The sequence below is a fragment of the Erythrolamprus reginae genome, chromosome 4 (assembly GCF_031021105.1).
Source record: "Erythrolamprus reginae isolate rEryReg1 chromosome 4, rEryReg1.hap1, whole genome shotgun sequence".
Lineage (NCBI taxonomy): Eukaryota > Metazoa > Chordata > Lepidosauria > Squamata > Dipsadidae > Erythrolamprus > Erythrolamprus reginae.
In genome coordinates, this window is record NC_091953.1 from 103185879 (window position 1) to 103207725 (window position 21847).

At 38.0% G+C, this 21847-nt stretch overlaps 1 protein-coding gene and 1 long non-coding RNA gene across 2 annotated transcripts in view; both read left to right on the plus strand.

Annotated features, from left to right (window-relative positions):
- Positions 1 to 21847, plus strand: part of LOC139166905 (uncharacterized) — a 984072-nt gene that overhangs the window by 231717 nt on the left and 730508 nt on the right. The gene's annotated exons all lie outside the window — the stretch shown is intronic.
- LOC139167374 (uncharacterized) lies at positions 1283 to 8644 on the plus strand. The gene is made up of 3 exons (XR_011559118.1): positions 1283 to 1396; positions 2053 to 2201; positions 7177 to 8644. It is a non-coding gene; the product is annotated as an uncharacterized lncRNA (long non-coding RNA).

Consider the following 21847-nt stretch of genomic DNA (forward strand, 5'->3'; position numbering starts at 1 on the left):
AAATATGATTGCCAGTATGGAAAATGTCCTTTTGGGAAGGAAAATATGCTGATGTTCAGAGTCATCAATTTATAAACCATCCCAAGGGTTTCTAACCTTCTCCCAACAGCTTTTAAATTAGGTAAGAAAGTCTGATTGTCACTTAATATTCATCCCTGCCAATAAAACCACTCCTGCAATAACTACTTGCCCACACATGCACAAAAAAGGGATTGTTACACCAGGTCACACTGCCTTGTAAACTACGTTTCCTTATATTTGCATATAATAGAGATTGCACACATACTGAAGTATCATGTGCTATATGTCATTCTTTGCTTCTTAGGAAGTCAGCTTCAGCTTATGAGAACATAAAAAGAAAGAAAGCCATTCATTCAACTGATTACAAAACTTTCGCCAGACCCGTCATAGAATAGAGCTCATCTGTTTGGAACCCATACCTCATTTCTGACATTAACACCCTTGAAAATGTCCAAAGATACTTCACTCCCCCACCCATAACAGAATACCCTACGAAACTAGACTTACAATCCTGGGTCTTGAAAGCTTAGAACTACGATGCCTTAAACATGATATAAGTATTGCCCACAATATCATATGCTGTAATGTCCTGCCTGCCAAAGACTACTTCAGCTTCAACCAAAACAACACAAGAGCGCAAAATAGATTCAAGCTTAATATTAACCGCTCCAAACGTGACTGTAAAAAATATGACTTTAGTAATCGGGTTGTCGAAGCGTGGAACTCATTACGGGACTCTGTAGTATCATCCCCTAACACCCAACATTTTACCCTTAGACTATCCACGGTTGACCTCTCCAGATTCCAAAGAGGTCAGTAAGGGGCGTACATAAGCACACTAGAGTACCTTCCGTCCCCTGTCCTATAGTCTTTCCTATATTTCACATTTCTTCTCTACTATATCCTCTATAACAAGGGTCTCCAAACTTGGCCACTTTAAGAGTTGTGGACTTCAATTCCCAGAATCCTCCAGCCAGCAAAGCTGGCTGGTGAATTCTGGGAGTTGAAGTTCACAACTCTTAAAGTGGCCAAGTTTGGGGACCTCTGCTCTATAACCTTCATTGTGTATTATTGTGTATTGGACAAAATAAAAATAAATAAATGATTCCATTCGTATAAGTTCTGCTTTTTCCTCTGTTTTATTTCCCATTCCATTTCAGACATCCTCCATCAAGCAAGCATATTTTCTGGGCTATAAAATTCTTGCTGACAATGGAAAGAGCTGCTGAGATCTCAATGTTTACCCACTTTATTCGTGGGCTCTTCCTATGTTTTATCTAAAAAGCTAGGTCACCATCTGCTTCGTTCAGATGGATGTGTGTAATTTGTCTCTGCTATATTCACACCAGATTTGTCTCTACTGAAGTGATCAAAGGTTTGTGAATCATTTTGGATTTTCAGTATTTTTGGCTACCCGAATTCTAAAACTAGATTAAGAGAAAGAACTCAGTTAAGCAAATCTGAAAAACTTTATACTTCATTGATTTATTGAGGAAAACGATCCATTTTTCAATAATGCAGACTCACATTTTGTTACACCATATGATAGATATTAGCTGTTGATAGGTAGAGCTAGAGTTGATTTTTAAGAATCCTATTTTATATTTCCAGTCACAAGAAAACTGACTGGTACTGAATGTTATTTCTAAAAGAGAGAAAGGATTTCTAACCTTGTTAGCATTTTGGCAAACAAAAGCATACTCCTTTCATTTTAGGAATTAGGGAATCATTGACTATCTGATAGATTTTAATGCCATTTATACAGAATGCCTGGGTTTTTATTATTGTTTTTAAAGCTAGCTGGCTTATGGGATGTGTTTTGCAGCCTGCTGGATAATTTTCTAATGAACAGCAGTACAATTAAATCAATCATAACAATATCAAGATTGTCATCATCATCTCCTGATCCAGGAAAAATCCTGTTTATATTAAGCCAGAAGTAACTAATTTATGATCCCCAGAGGCAAATGCAGGCCATCAGCCATGTATGATAATCTATCATAATCTAATAAACTTCTTATTTATCTTTAGATTGGTGAATCACGCTTGTATCAAGACTGATAGACTTTGCCCAGATCTAGATTAAAATTGTCAGTATCCTTTGATACAATAAAGAAAGGGTGAGAAAACCAGAGATCATCATCATCAAAGGCAAATAAAGATTGGAGCAGCAAATTAAGGTAGCAATGCCTGCTGGTGGTTTTTTTTTTTTTCATGTTGTTCTTTCAAGCCACAAGCAATTAATGAAATGAATTGGGATCTTAGATTTAATATATTTGTTTCAATCCTGCATTTCTGCTTCTTGGAGCATAAAAAAAATACCAAAAAGAAAAGTACACCTTTTGTCCCCAGAAAAGTTGCTGGCCTTTGCTTTAGGGTTTAAGATAAGTTAAAACTACAGATTATCTTTTTCAAAGTAAAGATAACTAATCTAAGGAGACAGCCTAAATTATAAGTTAGCTTTTGAAATGCATTCCTGAAGCTCATGTAGCTTTGAAAGGAAACAGCTGGTCAAACACCACTTGGAAGATACTCTTAAAACTCAAAAATGTAAGAAGTATTTGAGTTTGCTGACGAAACGGCAGAAAATGCTCTTTTCTCATGTGTACAGTTGGAAGTACAGTACACATTTAAATTATATACATGATACAATCTTAAGTAGAACTTTATTTAATGCAATGGAGTGATATTTTCAGGGTAGTGTAACCTTGTATTTCAACAATTTGAAGCAAATATAGCCTGCATAGTAAAATCTCCCTCTTTCTTTATCACTCTTAGTTGTGCAAACAATGATGTAATTTCAGAAGCTGATCTAGTTCATAGTGGTTTAAAGGGCAATAAAAGTCCCTTTTCTGCAGCCTGCACTGCTTTGTAAAGGCTATGTATTCCTCCAGTTTGTGTATTTGTCACTGAGTGGAAGGTTTTTGTTGTTGCGTACTGTATGGTGAAAAAATATCCTCTTTGTATCTCAAATCATGATAATTATTTTCTCTGATCACTATTTCATTATACTTAAATATATTGTGTATGTGAATATTATCAAAGTATACTGTAGTAGCAACAAGCTGATTAGTGGAGTGCAATGAGTATCATACGTCCAACACCCTCGCCATTACACATCCTTTAGTATACTTTTAATATACAACACCTCCCCTAAAAATCTAAACATCAAAATGAACACAAATGAACAATAGAAATAGTACAATGAAACTTTGGGAAATATGGAATAATTGTAACAATGTAACTAGGGTTCTTCCCTTCTTCCCTGGAACTTACCTGCACCCATCCAGAGAAGGCATATCTAGCAGTTTGGGAAACTGGGAAAAAAAAGGAAGGGGAAACTCAAAAGAGGCCAATGAGGCATGGTGTCTTTGGCTTTATGTTTGATGCCAAAAATAACATTTTTAAATTTTATTTTATTTATTCATTTATCCAATACATAGGAAGAAAAATAGACATTTAGTAATATATATATAGGGGTAAAGTGAACTTAGAGGAGAGGATATATGAAAGAAAGAAAATATATATGATAAGTGAGAGAAAGGAAAGACAATTGGACAGGGGACGAAAGGCACACCAGTGCACTTATGTACGCCCCTTACTGGCCTCTTAGGAACCTGGAGAGGTCAATCGTGGAGAGTCTAAGGGAGAAATGTTGGGGGTTAGGGGTTGACACAATTGAGTCCGGCAATGAGTTCCACGCTTCGATAACTCGATTGTTGAAATCATATTTTTTACAGTCAAGTTTGGAGTGCTTCGTATTAAGTTTGAATCTGTTGCGTGCTCTTGTGTTGTTGCGGTTGAAGCTGAAGTAGTCATTGACCGGTAGGACGTTGCAGCATATGATCTTGTGGGCAATACTCAAATCGTGTTTTAGGTGCCGTAGTTCTAGGCTTTCTAGGCCCAGGATTGTTAGTCTATTTTCGTAGGATATTCTGTTTCGAGTGGAGGAGTGAAGGGCTCTTCTGGTGAAATATCTTTGGACATTTTCAAGGGTGTTGATGTCTGAGATGTGGTATGGGTTCCAGACAGATGAGCAGTAGTCTAGGATGGATCTGGCAAAAGTTTTGTAGGCTCTTGTGAGTAGTGTGAGACTGCCTGAGCAGAAGCTGCATAGGATCAGGCTAACAACTCTAGAAGCTTTTTTGGCGATATTGTTGCAGTGGGCTTTAGCACTTAGGTCATTCGATATTAGTATTCCAAGGTCTTTTACTGAGTGTGGGTTGGCAGTGAGAGATTGTTTATTCAGTTCGTATGTGCGGTTTGGATTCTTTTTGCCAATGTGGAGGGTAGAGCATTTGTTGGTGGATATTTGAAGTTGCTAGGTGTTATACCAGTCTGAGACAAAGTCCAGGTCATTTTGGAAAGTGAGTGTGTTGTCAGTGGTGTTGAAAAGTTTCACATCGTCGGCAAAAAGAACACAGTTGCTTTCGATATGGTTACAGAGGTCAATGATGTAGAGCAGTGTTCCCCAAACTACGGCCCGGGGGCCGGATGCGGCCCGCTGAGGCAATTTATCTGTCCCGCGGCAGCCCACGAGATTTTATCAATAGATATAATAAGCTCCCGAATCTCCTGTCAACTCACCGCGGTCTGTTGCTGAGCGAGGAGGCGGTACAGAGGCAAGGGGCGGGGATGATAGGAGGGAGAGAGAGAGGGGGAGAGAGAGAAAGAGGGAGAGATACAAAGAGGGAGAGAGAAAGAGAATGAGTGAGAGAAAGAGAGAGAGGGACAGAGAAAGAAAAAGAGGGAGAGATAGAGAGGAAGGGAGAAAGGGGGATAGATGGAAAGGGAGAGAGGAAAAAAAGAGAAAAATGAGAAAATGATGGAGAGAAAACGAGGGAGAGGAAAATGAAACAAATGAGAGAGAAAGAAGAAAAGAGAGAGGAAAGAGAGAAATGGAGAGGAAGGAGGGAGGGAAGGAAGGAGAAATGGAGGGAGTTTGTTGATTTAAGTTTAAATTACTTTATTACTTAATTATTTAATTACTTCTTTATTTTAAATATTGTATTTGTTCCCATTTTGTTTTTTACTTTAAATAAGATTTGTGCAGTGTGCATAGGGATTTGTTCATAGGGTTTTTTTATAGTCCGGCCCTCCAACAGTCCGAGGGACAGTGAACTGGCCCCCTGTGTAAAAAGTTTGGAGACCCCTGGTGTAGAGAATGAAGAGAGTAGGACCTAGTACGCTTCCTTGGGGAACGCGACTTATGACAGGGACGGGGGTGGAGATGGCGCTACCAATTTTGACAATTTGTTACCTGTTTGACAGGAATGCAGTAATCCAGTTGTGGAGGAGTCCTGAGATGCCATAGGATTTGAGTTTTAGGAATAGTTTGTCGTGGACATTTAGAAATTTAGAATTTAACATTTAGAAAGAGGGAATGAACTGAGCACTGCAGAATATGGTAAGTTGTTTAATGCTATATTTAGGAACAGGTGTCCTTCCAAAGTTTGGCACTTAATATTTGAAACACTCTGGGATGTGCAGATAATCCATTTCCTTCATGAGAAAATATGTTTTGAAGGCTTTGCAGCTGCTTTCCGACTACAGTATATAGGAACTGCTTAGTTTTGTTTGCATAAACTCAGGCAAATATGCACAGCATGAAGTAAGGTGGAGGACAGAGTGGGAGGTTGATGGGTGAGATCAAGCAATATATTTTACTTTTTTTCATGGAATTGGAATGACAGAATTTGGCTTCCCCAGCATAGTGATTTCTTTGTTCCTTGTTCTAGGAAAGGTTATTAGCTGCACTGAAGATTGGCTTCGTACTACTTTCGATAGGTTGGCGAATGGAAACAGTGAAGAAAGTGTCTTTCATCTTCATAAGCCTTGCCCAATCTGGTTTCTACAGCTGTGTTGAAACTACAATCCTGACAATTTCTGGTTAACAGATCAGGATTTTTGGTACTCAGGGAGCCAACAAGAGTGGGCGATGTCAGGTTGAGGTTGCATTGAATTGCCTGGTAGGACATTAAGTCACAGGGTAATCAGACCTTATGCAATGCCACTTTCCTGCAATGCTTAGGCCGGGGAATCATAGGAGGAGACAGCAAGTTGTCAGGAAAAAGCTTGTTCAGCTTCATTTCGCTTTGCTGAGTCATTGCTGGGCTCTCTGAAATACAGTTTCCTAAAGGTATTCTTATATTGCTGCTCTTCAGTTGTTCTGGTCTTTTCCAGCCTATTTCTCATTCTACGGTATGTATTCAGACTACATCTAACAGTCAATATCAACTTTATTTGATTAGTCAATCGACCATATCAAAGCGAGGAAAAGGACCACATCGGTCGTCGTAAAACTGTGACTGGTTAAAATACGATAAAATTGGCTAAAATAGAGGGAATTTGAATAAATAATAAGTTAAAATGCAGTATAATATGCTAACATTGAGTAGTAAAACATGAGAATATAACTCGTGCAAAGGATTATATTAAACATATCTTAAGATACTGATATAAAATATTCTTAAGTGAGTTCATCTCCTTTGCATGCCACCCCAATATGTTCTATAAAACGTATTCTCATCTGAACAGAAGACAGTATATTATGAATCAGGAAGATTGTTGATCTAACCTGTCTGAAGACAAACATTGGATTTAATCTCTTTGTTACTAGTGAATAACTTGAAAGATACAGCATGTATGATAGTTTGCATATATGAACAATTGTAGCCAGTAATGGGCAGCCAAAAATTTTACTGTCACACTGTGGGTGTAGTTTATTTTGTGGGTGTGGCTTAATGGTCATGTGACTGGGTAGGAATGGCTTACCGACCATGTGACCAGGTGGGAGTGGCTTGAACGATCATCATCGTTTAAGTGAACTGTTAAGTCCTGGACTTACAACCTTACCAATGTCGCTTGCTTGGGGTGACTTTGCTTTGCATTTCATGCACACTACGGAGTCTACGGAGAGGGGCGGTATACAAATCCAATAAAATGAAATAAAATGAAAACTCTCCTTCCTGGGTTGCCCCCCCCCCACCATGTCAGGCTGGGTAGCTAGGTGAATGGGTGCTGCCAGAAGAGGGGCAGCATACAAATCTAATAAATAATAATAATAATAATAATAATAATAATAATAATAATAATAATAATAATAATAATTGCTGCCAGCACTGCTTCCACCCACTCCTTCTGCTTGCACCTCAGGTGGGAGGTGACCGCGTGAGGCTGGAGGAGAGCCGGGCAGGAGAGAGGGAAGCTCGTCCAAGGCCAGGAAGGAGGAAAGAGGAAAAAAGCAAGGAGCGCAGACCCAGCAGCAACAGCAGGGGAAAAAAGGAGAGCCGAGCCGAGACCAGTAATCCAGGAAGTGATAGCCGCCGATCAACTGGAGCTGCACACGCATCTTCATTTCCGCCGATGGAACTGCATTCCACCCCGTCCTGCCTGCTGCCCACCCTTGATTGTAGTTGTAATACTAAGGAACCTTTTTTCCATAATTTCTACTTTTTTTCCCAGTGAAATGAATGCAGGTGTTCTATTACTGCCAATCCTACTTTTACAATGATTGAGGAACAATGAAATTGTAACTCTTAGACTTTGATCCGTGAAATGTTTTATTGTGTTCTGGGTTTTGGCTTTAATCTCCTGCTGTGCCCCATCCAGAGTTGCAAATATAAGATTGATGACTATATAAATTGATGAAATACATACATAAATTATATGAGGGGCCCTAGGTAATTTATTCAAAGTTGATATACATAGAACTGAATTTGAATTTGTAAGTATAATAATTCATAAAACAAGCTAATGACCACTCCAACACACTGTATCAGCATCTAAGTCTTGCCACAGAGTAAAATGAAAAATATGCTAACCTCAATTCGTTGTAAAATGTACAGAAAATTATATTTGAAAAAAACATCTCTTGATTTTTTTTATTTGTACTGAGAAAAACCCATGTGATTCTTTTTTCCAGAGTTGGCCCCAATTTTCCTGCCTGCAGCCTAACATGAAGCCCTACCCAAGAAAGCAAGGCTCTGCATGTTTTTGCATAGCAGATGGAAGCTGTCATGGTACAAAATTCCATTCTGGGAGAATATATTGAAAATGAAACACATAATAACCAGCTGCCATGCCAGCAAATAAATAAAATAACTCACAGTATTAATATTTATCTTCATTTATAAATAAAGTGAAGAATGGAGTTTTTAAAAGGCAAGAGCAAATGAATTCACTCTCTTTGATCTTTAATGTATTTGTTAAATCCACATGAATTGAATTCTGTTCAATTTTGTATCTTATTCCCCTCTACCCATAATTTAGAACAATTACTCTGGGCTGCGTCAACTCCCTGTTCAATGAAAAAGGCTTTGTGTCTCCAAAAAGTCATAGATTTTGAGTTTTATTTTTTGGGGAAGGGATGTTTGCTATTTTTGCATGTCTGCAATATATGCATTTCTTCCTTTCTCATGCAAGGGGAAGTAACCCTTGTTTTCCGCATCAGTTTTCCAGGCCCCTCCTGTTTGTAATTTCACCTGTTATGACTCTTGTTAAGGGGAAAAAAATCTTGTATGCAAAACCAACCTTGTGTAACTCAATAAACCCAAGTCAAAGAAAGCATATTGTAATTATGTATGTGGAAGGAAATAAAAACGGTTCCCACAATGTCCATTGTTAATTCTTGGCTAATATTTCTTCATTGAAAGTTCAGGGATTAATGTTCACTGAAACAGGATATTTGTTTTGATTCAGGTATTTATAATCTGTCTTAAAGTTGTTTTATTGCTCAGGTGCATGAAAGTGTATAGTAGAATTCATCTGCTATTGTTATAGAATAATCCTCTACTAATAAATCTGATAAATTGGAAAAATACAACCCAGAAGATTTATTCTGCATGCCAAATATCCCATGTTCAACCCTGCTATCCATAGCAGGACTAAGACCTCCCTCCCATCTGAAACTGAGAGCTCTCTACCAGTTAATAAAACCAATTTTTATTAATTTATTTGACTTATATGTTGCTCAATCCTGTGAAACTCAGGGGCGTTTGCAACAATAAAATAATACAAGACAATATTACAATCAAAGTCAAATATTAAGTAGTAAAAACTATAAAAACCCATTAAAGTAATGATAAAAACCCATAAACAATCACACATACTGTTGTGGTTAGCTCTGGCCCAGCTCCTGCCCCAAGGAATGTGGAGGTAGATGTGGGGGAGACATCCACATGCCACAGGCCTGTTTTGCTCCCAGTAGAATCTGCCAACGAAGTCTCCTCTGACCAAGGAAGCGTGAGTGACAGGGAAGAGTGGAGTTTGGCAGACAGCCCAGGAGGAGATCAGTCATCTGTATCATCCCTGGATTCTGAACAAGAATTAATGACACATCCACGCATATGTAGAGTGATGCATAGGAGACAACAACTGAAGGATTATTACAAGAGAAAATGAGGCCACCTGTGGTTGGGTGGGGCTGCTGTAATTAGTGCTACAGATAAAAGTGCAGCCTGGTGTTTTAGCCTCATCTGATTCATTGTTTCATCAAAATTGTGGTTTTTGCTGTTCAGGATTGTGTGTGTGGACTCTCTGGACTTTAGAATTGGACTCAATTTCCCAGTTATTGAGTGAGCAATTGGACTGCATTTAACCTGTGCCTTGTGTGTACCAGAAAATCCCTTTGACATTTAAAAAGGGAGCTGTTTCTGTTTTTCTGTTTATAAAAACTTTTGGGTTTTCCTTTTATCGTGTGGTGTGTGTCTTCCTGGACTAATTACCCTGTAATTATGGGCGGTTGAGACACGTCGGCAGAACACATATATACATACATACCAAGTGAATTACAGTTTGGCCGTGAATAGGTGTTAACATTCATGGCCCCCAGGCCTGCTGGCAAAGATAGGTCCTCATGGCCTTTCAGAAGGCCAGTAGGATGGGAGGATTAAAGTAGGATTACAGACATCTGATGGTAGTTGGTTCCAAAGAGCTGGGGCAGCCACAGAGAAGGCCCTCCCCCAAAGGCTCACCAACCTGCATTGCTTAGACGACGGGACCTGGAGAAGGCTAACCCTGTGGGATCTAGTTGGTCTCTGGGAGGTATGTGGCAGTCCCATAGATAGTTATTAGAGGGTGTGTCATACAAGGAGTTTTCTATGTCTCCATTTCCAAAGGCTTTATTATAATCTTAGCATTGTCGCTCTGCCACTCAACTTTACATAAGGTCAAAAATTCCCTGCAGTTTAGGTAAGTGTATTAACTTCTTGCTTCTTAAGAAGCTAAATAAAAATAGTTGAATAGTATGATGAAGTGGACAATGCCATTGGAGTTGTGAGTTCCGCCACCTGTTTGCTGGATCCGTGTCCCTCCTGGCTGGTTTTGGCCAGCAGGGAGGTGACATGGAGCTGGGTCCAGGAGATTGTCAATGCTTCTTTGGGGAGGGGGTCCTTCCCAGCTCCCTACAAGAGGCACTTGTGTGCCCCCTCCTCAAGAAGCCTTCCCTGGACCCAGCCGTCCAGTCTCCAACCTTCCCTTTATGGGGAAGGTTGTTGAGAAGGTGGTGGCGCTCCAGCGCCAGTGGTCCTTGGAAAAAGCCGATTATCTAGGCCCTCAGCAGTCAGGATTCAGGCCCGGCTATAGCACGGAAACTGCTTTGGTCGCATTGATGGATGATCTCTGGCAGGCCCGGGACAGAGGTTTATCCTCTGTCCTGGTGCTTCTTGACCTCTCAGCGGCTTTCGATACCATCGACCATGGTATCCTTCTGTGCCGGCTGGAGGGGTTGGAAGTGGGGGGCACTGTTCTTCAGTGGTTCTCCTCCTACCTCTCCGGTCGGTCGCAGTCGGTGTTATTGGGGTTCAGAGGTCAACCTCTAGATCTCTCCCTTGTGGGGTGCCTCAGGGGTCAGTCCTCTCCCCCCTGCTATTTAATATCTACATGAAACCGCTGGGCGAGATCATCCACGGACATGGGGTGAGGTATCATCAGTACGCTGATGATACCCAGCTGTACATCTCCACCCCATGCCCAGTCAATGAAGCAGTGGAAGTGATGTGCTGGTGCCTGGAGGCTGTTGGGGTTTGGATGGGTGTCAACAGGCTCAAACTCACCCTGACAAGATGGAGTGGCTGTGGGTTTTGCCTCCTAAGGACAATTCCATCTGTCCGTCCATTACCCTGGGGGAGGAATCATTGACCCCCTCGGAGAGGGTCTGCAACTTGGGCATCGTCCTCAATCCACAGCTAACATTAGAGAACCATCTTTTGGCTGTGGCAAAGAGGGTGTTTGCCCAGGTTTGCCTGGTGCACCAGTTGCGGCTCTACCTGGACCAGGTCACTGCTCACAATCACTCATGCCCTCATCACCTCGAGGTTTGACTACTGTAACACTCTCTACATGGGGCTACCTTTGAAGAGTGTTTGGAAACTTCAGATCATGCAGAATACAGCTGAGAGAGCAATCATGGGCTTCTCTAGATATGCCCATGTCACATCAACACTCCGCAGTCTGCATTCGTTGCTGATCAGTTTCTGGTCACAATTTAAAGTGTTGGTTATGACCTATAAAGCCCTTCATGACATCGGACCAGAATACCTTCGGGACTGCCTTCTGCCGCACAAATCCCAGCGACCGATTAGGTACCACAGAGTTGGCCTTCTCCGGGTCCTGTCGACAAAACAATGCCGTCTGGAGGGACCCAGGGGAAGAGCCTTCTCTGTGGTGCCCCTGACCCTCTGGAATCAACTCTCCCCAGAGATTAGGACTGCCCCCACCGTCCTTGCCTTTCGCAAACTCCTAAAAACTCACCTTTGCCGCCAGGCATGGGGAAATTGATTCCCCTCAGCCGCTCCATTTTATGTATGGGTTGTTTGGGTTGTATGAGTGTTTTTAAATCAAGGGTTTTTAACTGTTTTGCTTTTTAATCATTGGATTTGTATTTTGTATTGCTGTTGTAAGCTGCTCCGAGTCTTCAGAGAGGGGCAGCATACAAATCTAATTAATAATAATAATAATAATAATTATTATTATTATTATTATTATTATTATTATTATTATTATCAGTAGTACTAGTAGTAGCAGCAGTAGTAGTAGTAGTAGTATTATACTACATAATTTTGGAAAGTGCTCCAAAGGGATGTCCACCATCATTGGTTGTTACATTTATGATCTGAAATATTATCTTTATGTTATGTACTTTCTTGACTAAAAAATAATAATAATATCCTATTTATTGCAAGAAGTGTGCAATAATAGTTAATAATGTCCTTGCTCTAGAGATTGCATTTCTAACTGACGAATTTGCTCATTCAATTTGGTGCTGCCTCCATATATTGGCCATATGCATAAATATAAAAGTTCATAGATAGCTCAAAGATTCTACTGGGACATGAGTGGGATTTAATATTAAAGCTGCTTAGTTTTATCTTTCTCAAAATAGGAACTACTGTATATTTTAATTATAATTTCATACTACTCAGTTATGGGTTCAAATATTAATACAGCCTTTAACTCCAACTTTTAACTGATGCCTTTTGAACCCTTTGTTAATCTGATGTCTTTTGAAGGGCCGCAAAGAATATGTAATAAACAGTTAATTAATCTAAAGGCCAATTTTAGGTAACTCTTTGCACTACTACAAAATCTGCCTCTTTGGCTTATTTTTCTGTAAGATAATCCCCACTGATGTATTGTCAATGGTTTCTGATTTGAAACTCCATATTATAAAGACAATGTAGAGGTGAGATGTTTCTTTCTCTGAAAAGGCTATCAAGAATTTATTAATATAATTGTTAGAATCTGGGCCAACACGGCCTATGCATACAAGTTGGTTAACACAGTACACTACTTGTTTTGTTCCTTATTCCTGTTTTCCTGGAAGCAGAATTTTAGCTTGTTTACATTGGAATGAGGCCAATAACTTGATCCTTTAAATTTTCTGGAATGGGTATAACTATATTCAGGCTCTAAGATAAGATTTTTGGACAACTCTCTAAAAAGTAGTCAGGACAGGATAAAAACTGAGCACATGCAGGACTAAAATCTATGAAATTTTAATTAAAAGCAATACGGTGGTATCTCTACCTACAAACGCCTCTACTTATGAACTTTTCTAGATAAGAATGGGGTGTTCAAGATTTTTTTTGCCTCTTCTCAAGAACCATTTTCCACTTACAAACCTGACCCTCCAAAACTATAACCGGAAAAAGTGGGGAGAAGCCTCCGTGGGGCCTCTCTAGGAATCTCCTGGGAGGAAACAGGGCCGGAAAAGGTGGGGAGAAGCCTCCATGGGACCTCTCTAGGAATCTCCTGGGAGGAAACAGGGCCTCTACCCTCCTCCCTGTGGTTTCCTCAATCGCACACATTATTTGCTTTTACATTGATTCCCATGAGAAAAATTGCTTCTTCTTACAAACTTTTCTACTTTGAGAACCTAGTCACGGAACAAGTTAAGTTCGTAAGTAGAGGTACCACTGTATAATCATTCTTTATAATTATCCGCTAAATGCCTAGAGTATCCATTTACTTGTATTCATTCATCTGGTTTGTTGTTTTATATTTATTTATTTATTTATTTATTTATTTATTGGCTTTGTATGCCACCCCTCTCCGTGGACTTGGGGCGGCTCACAACAAACAAGGAATAAATAATAAAACAATTTGATCCAAATAATAATAATAATTTAAAAAACTTAGGACCAGAATACCTTCGGGACCACCTTCTGCCGCACGATTCCCAACGACCGATTAGGTTGTTTCTTTGCTCACCCAAATGCAAAACTCATAAAAAGGCATGACAGCAAAACCTTTTTTTCTTTAACGCCATCCTCTTACTAATCAAGGGAGTCCATGATGGAACTGTGACTTTACAAATTACGTAATTTGTGCTGCAACATCATTACACCCATGGCTTATATTAGATCTCTAAGATTGCAACTCTGATCTGGAGCAATCACAGCTGGCAGCCATCATCCAGGAGAGCTATCGATATTTATCTTGAATCCGAGTGAATTAACACCAGCAGCAGTAATATAAAAGAATTAACGTTCCCTTATGGGACCATTCAGCAAGTCTCCTCTGTCATATTTACTACCTTGTGGAATGATGAGCCCCCAGAGATTCAGATGGTCTCTACCTATTCACATAAGCGCTTACAGGTCTTGCAGCTCCAATTTCAGGCTAGCATGGGTGATACACACTGTGGGATTTTTGCGTTTATAATATTGGTATTATTTTCCCTGATGTCTGGCTCTGTATTTAAATTGGCTCAAGTTCTATACCCCCAGCTCCATGATGGAGTCAGGCAGCCTATAAACACATAAAAATCGAAATACATTTTAGGTAAAAAGTCATAGTATTATTCTAATCGGCTAACTTTGTTAGCCACTTCCAGCCCTGCTAGATTAGAAAGGATTTGTGTGTGTGGGTTTATATACACAATACAATTTTTATTTTTGTTTGTAGCAAACTAAAAGAAATAAGCAATACATAAAGATGTGATATAAATCTTAAAAATAATTTAAAGTAACCTGAAGATTTGCTAATCAAATTAATTGCTTTTGCTCCAATTGCAAAATCGTTTCTTTCTGAAAGTTCAGCGTTTACTTTAAAATATCATTTACATTTTTTCAATAACTTGAATATTTTGATCTGGAGCCAGTTAACAATCTCAATTCTCTGCTCTACGGCCCAGAAATTAGAGCTGCTCTGTTTACAGAGTGCTGATTATTCTTAGCTCAGTTGCCATGGAAGAAAGCCTGGTTAAATCCCTGCACTGAATCAAATACAATCCCTCTTTTGAAATCTCTTTGCCTCTTTCATTGCAACTTCCAGACCAGCATTTCAACACAAGGAATTATCATAGAACTGAAGATGAGAAAAGACCTACGTGACACCTACATTATAGATGTGTACACCAACCATTTGAATAACGTCCCATACTACCATTTTTTAATTTATTTCATTAATTCATTTCATTTTATTTGTGTATCCATCAAAATAAAGTTCCTGGGTTAGTCACAGGTTAAAAGTAAATTTAAAACACACATACAAAATGTTCTGCCGGGCTCTATGGTATGAGTCTCCCGAAAATTCAAGGGTACAAATTTCAGATACACACACACACTTGAAAGTTCAAAAACAATGTTCTTTATCACAAAAATTCAAAAGAAACAAAGCACCCTTTTTGTATTGCAAAGAGCACTCGTCCCAAAACAACCTGGTGGTCTGTACAATCCCCTTAATCAGTCCTTAAGTACTTAGCTAGCAGCTGTGAAGAAATGTCACAGCCCTCCTTCTTTCACGAAGTAAAACACACACATTTTGCTCTACTTTGATTTCAAAGTCATGAAAAATCAACAAACAGCAAGGCACAGTCCTGAAAAACAACGGTCAGATAATCTTCCACAACGGCCCAAGCCAGCACGCTGCTATTTATATCAGCAGCTCTAATTACTGGAGCCCCACCCAAACACAGGTGGGCTCTCTTATCTCCTGTAATATTTCCTCAATTGGTCTCTTCTATGCATAAGTCTGCGCCTGCGTGGGTCTAACACTTCCTCATCCGAATCAACCGAAGATAATGGAGATTGGCTTCCTGGGCTGTGTGCCAAGCCCCCCTCTTCCAAGTCACCCCCACCTTCTTCTTCGTCCGAGGAAACTGCACTACCTGACTCTGTTGGCAATAAAACAGGCCTATGACATGTTGATGTTTCCCCTGCATCCACCTCCACATTCCTTGGGGCAGGAGCTGGGCCAGAGCCAACCACAACACAAAATAACAACAACAACAGAGTTGGAAGGGACCTTAGAGGTCTTCTAGTCCAACCTCCTGCTCCATTTCTATTGTATACGTTTATCAAGAAAAACTAAATTAGTAAACAAGTTTAAAATGTTCAAAAGTTTAAATTTCTCATTAATCTTGCCTTCAGATTGTGTCCCTTTTGCTTCTCTTGATATTTCTTTTGTATTCAAAGAAAATATTGTCTCTTACAATTGTCCAACACTAGTCTGCAAGCATTGATGGGCTCCGTTTACTCTGATTTTTTCCCCCATAGTCGCAACGTCTTGATGGAACTGCTCCCCATGCTCGTCACTCACTACTCCACAATTTGATGGAAGGCAATTCAGATGAGTGTGTAGAAAATGAATTTTTAAGGACATGTTACAACCAAGATTTTTGTAGCTCCGGATGGGTTTTTCCACTACTTCCTTGTAGTTTGCTGCTTTATTATTTCTAAGAAAAGTTGATGTTACTGACATGAATGTTATCCGCGCAGTCTTTTCCTTGCCATGCAAAAAAGTTAATAAGTTCACGGATCTGTGGATCAACAAAAATAGGGTGATCTACCAACATTACTTGCCAGGAGATTCCACTGCTTTAGTCTTGAACCTAAAACCTTTGCCTTGTTCTTTGAAAGATCCAGATAAATAATAATAATAATAATAATTATTATTATTATTATTAATCATTAATAATCATTAATAATGATTAGTAATCATTTTCATAAGCCCAAGCAAAACTACTGTGGGACTTCCGACTTCAGACTGACCGAATTCTGAAGCATAACACACCAGACATCCTGATCGGTTAGAAAAAGAAAGTCTTGATCATCGACATCGCAATCCCAGGGGACAGCAGAATTGAGGAGAAGCAGCTAGAGAAATTAATGAAATATGAAGATCTAAAAATCGAGCTGCAACAATGCTGGCATAAGCCAGTGAAAGTGATCCCAGTGGTATTTGGCACGCTGGGCGCAGTGCCAAAGGATCTCAGCAGACATTTGAAAACCATCGGAATTGACAAAATCTCCATCTGTCAATTGCAAAAGGCCGCTTTACTGGGATCGGCACACATAATTCGCCGCTACATCACGCAGTCCTAGGTGCTTGGGAAGTGCCCGACTGGTGATGAAATATGAAATCCAGCATAGTGATCTCGTTTGCTGTGTTTTATTGATATAATAACAACAACAACAACAATAATAATATCTTATTATTTCTTTGTTGATCCCAGTACAATGAAACTTTCATTAGAAATACACCTCTGTCTATGACTGTTCCAAATTAGTTTCTTAAAATTGATTGTTTACAATAGCTTTTAATTTAATTGAGATTGGCTGCAGCTATTAAAAATTACAATCTTCTTACCAATTCTCAGCATGTTTTGGTGTTTTTACTATGCATTTGTATCTTATATTTATTTTCATTGTTGAGATTTTAATGTGAACAGTCTTAAAATAATCCTGCAGTTATAGAACTCAAACTGTCTTAAATATATATGGTCATCTATATATTTTCTGACGTAAATTACAGGTAGGTCTTGACTTACAACCATTTAGTGGCCATTCAATGTTACAATGGCACTGAAAAATATCCTCACACAACTGCTACAAGATCCTCATGATCATATGATCAAAATTTAGTTGCTTGGCATCCAGAATATATTTACAATGGTTGTAGCATCCTGGGGTACACAGCCATTAACATTCCAGTCAAGTCCTGGTAAGCAAAGTTAATGGTGAAAGCGGGATTTGCTTGAAGACCGCAAGATGCCCTTAACAACTGCAGTGATTCACAATAAGGTCACAAATTGGGTCATCTAACTTGCTTAACGAAATAAATTCTGGTCCCCCTTGTGTTCGATTGTAAGTCTGGTCACTGCACCTCAAGGATATAATGGAACTGGAAAAGGTGCAAAAAAGGGCAAGAATGATAAAGGAAATGGAGCACCTCCATTATACTAGGTTGCAACGCCTTGGTCTCTTCAGCCTTGAAAGACGGCGTTTAAGGGGTGACTTGATCAAAGTGTATAAAATCATGCATGGGATAGAAAAGGTGGATAGAGAAAAATGATTTTCTCTATCACACAATACTAGGACGAGGGGGCACTCCCTAAAGCTCATAGGGAAGAAAGTGAGGACAAATAAAGGTAAATATTCCTTCACCCAGATGGTCGTTGGTTTATGGAATTCACTTCCAGAAGAGGTCGTGATAGCTGTCAGCCTTGATAGCTTCAAGGCAGGATTAGACAGATTCATGGATGTCAAGTGTATCGGTGGTTATTGAAACAGATGTCCATGTGCCGCCTCTATGTTGGTTGAGGCAGACAGGATTCCCTTGAGTACCATTTGTTGGGGGTCAAGGGAAAGGGAGGGTTTTGCCTTCTCTTTCTGCTCAAGATACCCATGGACAATTGGTGTGACACAGAATGCTGGACTCGATGGGCTTTGGCCTGATTCAGCATGGCTCTTCTTATGTTCTTATGAGAACTACCTGTAGTAGGCAGAGAATTTGCTAATTTGTATAGCTATCGAAAATGTAGCAGACCTTTTCATTAAAACACTCTGCATAGACAGGTGCCATTCAGTGCTTTTAAGTAATTTGGTATCGAGAAACATTTTGCTTTCCTGACAATGTCCTGAAATCCAGGTTTTATCTGCCGATAGAAATACAAGATATACAAGAGACTGAAGCCATCCACTCTTTCTGTATGGCAACTCAAGTAACTCCAATCTTTTCCTACATAGTAAAAAATGAGTAGTAGTGTTATACAGGCAGTCATAGGAAGAAACAACATTATGTTACATCTGAATTATTAATGCTTCATTGCAAACATGGGCTGCAAGTAAGTTACATAGCTTGCTCAGTAGCTAACTATTAAAACATTCCATTTATATTCATTTGTTTAGAAGCACTTACTGTTCCATAAAATCGAGGGCAATCTTGTTTAGAATAAAGAATCCGAGTGCTTTAGAAAATACTTCTACAAACACAAGTGGCCACTGGTGAACATTCTTAAGTGTTCTGGCATTGCCTGCCTACGCATTCTTTTGCAACAAAATTTGACATTCTGATAGGTCTTTTGGATTCTATTCAGATAAAACTATTTAAATGCCAAAGAGAACCGATGTGCTATATATGTATTGCTACGCTAAAAATCTTATTTATTCAACCAAGGTGATTTTATAGCTGTACATTAGATGCCAAAGGCTTCTGTTAAGGTTTTGTAAATTCCAGCAGAATTGTATTAAAAAAATGCTTGATGTCTATGCACTGTGTGTATAAATATAAAAAATTCTAATTGTTTAGATTTTCTAAAATAATTGGTAATACATTTTAAACTATTTTAGTGTATGTAAAGCCTATTAACCGAGGACTGAAAATATTCATGAGCTTATGGAGAAAGTGAAAACAAATATAGCTTCACAGTTGGTATATTTTTTTTCAGTGTAATTTGTAATATGTAATTTGAATTTAGATATTTTAGACAAACTAACAAGCTATTGATAGTTTTAATGAAAAGGTTAGGCCCTTTTTAAACTGAGAAAACAATTGATGTAGTTTTGTACAGATTTGAAATCCGATATAGTTTCAGTTGGATTTTCTGACAAACCAAAAGTTCTGAAGTTTGAGACTTTTCTGATAAGAAACTGACTCTCAATCATTTAAAATGGAGGGTAAGAGAGCATGTTTTGGAAAAATTGGATTGAAATAATTTTACTTGCTTAGATCACCTTACTTTAAAATGTATTTCTAAGACTTTTGTGAGGTTACAAAAAGGACACAATCTGTTTAAAATTGTGGAATGGCAATTCATTCAACATATTTGTTAATTTCCAAAAAAATACATTCTGTTAGGGGCCACAGAAATTCCTGATTTTGTTAAAGATTTTTAGAAGTTAAATTAACAATTTAATTTTAACAAATGAAAGCTTTTATATGCTAATAATGTACGTGAAATTTGGAATGCTTAGGACCTGATTCTAAGTCAACCAGTCTCAGACTTTTAAAAATGTTTCATATGATCTTGTGGTGACATTGGACTCCTCAGTAAATATTTAAAAGGATTGACCTTCTATGTTGAATTGAAGTTATGACTTGATCATGACCTCTGCTTGAATATTGTAAATATGTTGTAAATATGTTTTTAGCAGGTGTGTTAAGGTTCAAATATCTTAATGTCTCACTGTATTCCTAAATAGTTATTACAGAATAACTACAACAGCAAACATTACAGGGGAAACCTTTTGTTCTTGGGTAAACAACCAAATAACAAGTGCAGCCATTATTTTATGTAGCTAGCTTGCTTTATTTTCTGGTTGTTAGTTTCACCCATTACAATAAGTCATGATTGGTTGTGTTAGTAATAAGCCATAGCATAGTTACCTGGGCTTATTATATTAACTCAGCTATTGTGATTTATAAACTATAAAATAGTACAATGTGGATCCAGCCAACTGTTACATACAAAACACTATTAACAGCACAAACAATAATTGTTATTGGAAGAGTCAAAGCAAATCAGTTACATACAACAACTAATACACTGCATGTAGTTTACAAACTGCAGTAGCAGAATTTCACAATATACTAAATCAAAACCAAACAAATCATATTATTTAGTCAATGTGTTATCTATTTTTAAATATTTAGGTATTTTAAGTTATTTTTCTATTTTGTGCTAATTAGGAAAGAAACTGACTATCTGTGATGCAAACCAGAAACTATATATCATAGTTTCTATATCTATAGATCTATCCTAGTCTCCCTTAATTTTCAAATTCAGCAAAAAAACATGTGACATATATATACAGTATATGAATAGCAAAAACATGTGATACACACACACATATATATATCATGGATATCTAGCAGGATAAATTAAAGGTATTTGTAGCAAACATTACAAGTAAATTATCACTTTTTATATAACTCGGATTTATTAATTTTTTATGCTGTCCATCTAACCGGGACTGTGCAAGGGAAAATACACTATATAAGAGCCAAATACCTTCACAAAAATAATTCTTAAAAGCCAATCAAGCTAGCTTTTTAAAAAGCCATGTTATAGACATTGAGAATCGAGACACATTACTTTATTCTCATTATGTAAATACTAAATCCAATTTCTTTTATATTGTAACTGTGAAACATGAGATATTTTTGAAATGGTTTTTAGTTTAAAATATTTGCAAGTTCTAGGCAAAAAGCATGGAACAAATATGGTAATGCTATGAAAGCTAAGATTACTTCTACATTGTTTTTAAATCCAATTATTGTTCAAAGCCTGGTGGTGCTGTTACCTAATTATCTCTAGGTACAAGTGCAGCACTTATATAATCTTTAGGCTTTAACCTTCTAGCTGCATATAGTCTATGTCAACATATACAGAATATGTCTCTGTCTATTAATTATTTAGGAGTTAGTAGAGTTACTTTATATGTTAAAATAAATGAAATATATTAAGGTGATTTGTGTAGGTTTGATTTAAAAAGTTGATTGTTTAAAGCTTTACTATTCTGGTTTAGTGTATTAAGGAGAGCAACTGTTTGAAAAAAAGAATGATAAATTCTGATTAAAGATTTGGAAGTAAACAAATACCTGTAGATGATATTGAGATGAGAAAAGTTTGAAATTGGCTTTTTAATTTCTTTTTTAAAACTATTTTATTTTTTCTTAGTTTTTAATATTAATAGCTTAAATAAGGATGTTTAGCTTTAATAAAATGTATGAAGAAATATTAAAAATGAAATTTAATTATAAGGAGCCTAATGGTAAAATAAATTGGAAGACAATTGATTAATCCAGATGACAAAATTAGATAGCACAAAAAAAGGGTTGATACCAATATTAAATGGAATTAATGATTTTTGTGATTATATATAATGTATTAATCAAATCACCTTTTATTGTACTAAAAAGAGAAGGTAGTGTATTTTGTATTGTGTTTTGTGATGGAGAATAAAATTTAAAAAAAATTACCACCACCACCCCAATAAATCCTGGTTTTGAAGTGACAAGTACAATCCCTAATGAATGATAGGCTGCTCACTAGCACGATTTTGCAAATTCTTATCATTGAGTTCATCTTATGCCATAATGA